The sequence below is a fragment of the Cucurbita pepo genome, chromosome 12 (genome assembly GCF_057944985.1).
Source record: "Cucurbita pepo subsp. pepo isolate OVF chromosome 12, ASM5794498v1, whole genome shotgun sequence".
NCBI lineage: Eukaryota > Viridiplantae > Streptophyta > Magnoliopsida > Cucurbitales > Cucurbitaceae > Cucurbita > Cucurbita pepo.
Genome location: NC_141809.1, coordinates 7,160,515 through 7,163,902, shown reverse-complemented (window position 1 = coordinate 7,163,902; position 3,388 = coordinate 7,160,515). Strand labels below are relative to the sequence as shown.

General features: G+C 32.0%; 1 non-coding gene across 1 annotated transcript; it reads left to right on the top strand.

Moving 5' to 3' along the window:
• Positions 1-750: 750 nt before the first annotated feature.
• TRNAT-AGU (transfer RNA threonine (anticodon AGU)) lies at positions 751-824 on the top strand. Its single transcript has one exon. It is a non-coding gene; the product is annotated as a tRNA-Thr (tRNA).
• The last annotated feature ends 2,564 nt before the right edge of the window (positions 825-3,388 follow it).

Here is a 3,388-nt window from a genome sequence, read left to right as displayed (position 1 = left end):
CGATGCCTCAAAATTCGGGGTGTAACAAAATAGGTCTCTTAGGTATGTATTTCATAATACAATTTTACATACAATGTATATCCTAGTCGTTTTTCTTTTTTCCTTTCATAAAGTTAACATGGAATAAAAAACCTAAGATTTAGTGTTCGAGTATTTGTTTGGTTGTCGTTTTAGTCTTCGATACGTATTTTTTTCAAGTGGCACTCGTAACTCAGTTAGTTAGAGCACTTGTTTCGTAAGCGAGAGATCTTGAGTTCAACTCTCAACAAGAGCATAAATAAATTCAATGTTGTTAGACTGAATTCTAAAATTTTACCAAAGCTTTAGGTTCTAGGTAAGATACATAATATGTATTTCAAATGATGATAGAGGGGAGAATGAATGAAATAAGGTGTCTTAATTATGCCACAAAAACTTCTTGGTGGATCATGAGTTTATAAACGAGTTTTTTCTTTTCTCTTTATCCTTATCGTTTTGGGGTTTCTTGGATAATATTAGATTGAATTCCAAGAGTTTCACAACATATCTATTTTATAATACAATTTTATTTGATTTGGGTTTACATTATAAAGACAAATTAGTATTTTGCTTATTTTTCTCATTCCTATAAATATGTCTCTTTGGTTTGTATTTTATGATACAATTCTATGTACAGTGTATTGTAGTAGTCTTTTCTGTTCTCTTCCCTAGTTGCTTGGGTGTTTATTAGTTTTGGCGATTCATGAATTAATATGTTTTTAGTTTCAAGTAGCTTTTGTAGCTCAGTTGGTTAGAGCACCCGTTTAGTAAGCGGGAGGTCTTGAGTTCAACTCTCAACAAGAGTATTATTGCCCTCTAGTATGTTTCCAATAGACCTTGCTCCCCACAATTGTGGGCAATTAGTTGTTTAGGTCTGGTTGGTCTAGAATGATACATTGAATTTATTCGGTCTAGAAACAAGGATTATCCATCTTCTTTCCTCGAAGTTCCATCTGTATGCATCAACCAGCCCAACCCGAGGTTGCTTTGTTGAGCCCACCAAAAAAATACAATGTAGTTCTTGTAACAACTTAGCCCACTATAAAAAACCACGATAGGCAACACAACTTAACCCGGGCAACAAAACATAACATGCAAAACCCACCCCACGATAGGCAATAAAACATAAAAAAATGCTATTTTAAGTGGAAGATAACACATTATTTTAGTCTTGACTTAGCTTTCTTATTGATTTTGGGTTCTTAGTAGCTTTCTTATTGATTTTGGGTTCTTAGATAATTAAGATCTAAATATCTTATTTTTCAACCATGTTGTTTGATTGAATTCTAAAAGTTTTAAAACATTGGGTCATTTCGTATCAAAGCTTTAGGTTCTAGGTAGGCCAGCAAACACAGTATACAAAAGGTACATATATGTTGCTCAATGGCCATTAGAGACAAATTATATGTTGCTCAATGGCCATTAGAGACAAAAAGTGAAGAAAATGAAAAATAAAAAGAAATATTTGACGTGGGTAGAGAGATTAAAAAGAAAGATGATTCTAGTTTTTTAGGAGAACAATGTTTTGTATACAAAAGGTACATATACAGAAACTTGGAAGTAAAAGAATTTTCTTTCCAAGGAGAGCACTCAAACTAAGTGTATCTACCTTTTCGATTGAATTCTTGCAGAAAATTAAAATGCTTATTATAAAGCAAGTTTGAATAATTAATTTCAACTCGTGCCAATATCTAACTCATGGAAAAAAATAAGACCAATGGGCTGCACAGGAAGCTGCACTCCCATTTCACTTTTACATCCATGCATGACCTAAAGATAAAAGGGAAGACCTCAACAAGATTAAAACCACGGAATGAAAATAATTTTAAGTTTGCATTACAAGGAAATCAATTGAATTCGATGACGAATCCTCTTGAAGAATGGGAGAATGAACGAATAATGTGTCTTAATTATGCCACAAAAACTTCTTGGTGGATAATAAGATTGTAGGTTACGTGTTTGAATTTAGAGATGTTTTATAGTATTTTTTTCACTTTAGAATATTATATTAAAATTTTAAGTTAAAATTAATTAATGGTCGTTATGGTATTGATGGACAAGACATTTACAACATTTCAATAGACTATATATTACTTTAAAGGTTTATTTTCAAGGTTATAAATAGTCATTTATGTTATTATTATGGTACAAAGATTTTGGATATTAGAATGAGAGTTGAATAGTATGCTTCTTTACCCATGAACTTGTTCTTTTGCATTTCTTGTGTTTAGATTTACGTGCTAGAGTTATGCAAGTAGTCTTGACCGAGTTATTCTGTGAAGCGATTCGAATCATGAGTTTATAAATGAGTTTTTTTTCTTTTCTTTTTACTCTTTATCTTGATAATTGAGGTAATCGGTTCAAGAACTTTCTCTTGGATTGATTGCTTATCGTTTTGTGGTTTCTTGGATAATTTAGATCTAAACATCTTGTTCTTCAACAGTAATATTAGATCGAATTTCAAGAGTTTCATAACATATCTATTTCGTAATACAATTTTATTTGATTTGGGTTTACATTATAAAGACAAATTAGTATTTTGCTTATTTTTCTCATTCATATAAATATGTCTTTTGGTTTGTATTTTATGATACACTAGCTTGGGTGTTTATTCGTTTGGTGATTTAAGAATTGTTATGTTTTTTGTTTCAAGTAGCTCTAGTAGCTCAGTTGGTTAGAGCACCCGTTTAGAGCATTATTGCCATTTAGTACGTATTCTCCATGATTGTGAGCTAGTACATTAAATAGTATAGAGAATATTTCTTTCCGTCAACAAAAGAGGGTCGTTCCCCAAATGTCCATTTACAACATGAACGTTATATGTCGTAGGTACCTGTTTATATGTTGAATTCTTGTAACAACTTGAACCCCAACAAAAGCCACAATTAACTTTATTATAATATAAGATTAAAGCCATTTTCGATCTTGCTTCCACTATTGGTACAACAATTGGTATCATATTTTTGTGGAGCATTTCGGCACACAACAAGTGGAATAAAAGCGTGGTTGTCGTATTTTGGGAATTCTAAAAGTTTTGACCCCCATCAACCATGAAACCTGCTCACAATCGTGCTTATCTTCTTGAAAATCAATTTTCAAGAATTGTGTTTTTCTACTTTCATCCAAATTACTTGTTACAAATGGCAGAGTCTTCTGATATTAAATCAGAACATGAATCGAGAATTTTGAGTTCTAATCTTGAAGTAGAAAATTTTGATGGAATCAATAATTTTTGTGTTTGGCAAGGCGAAGTTACTGATTTGCTAGCCATGCAAGACCTTCCTGCTTCTCTCGTAGAGGAGATGCCTGAAAACATGACAGACGCAGAATGAAAACATGACAGACCCATAATTATATATGACTCAAATTT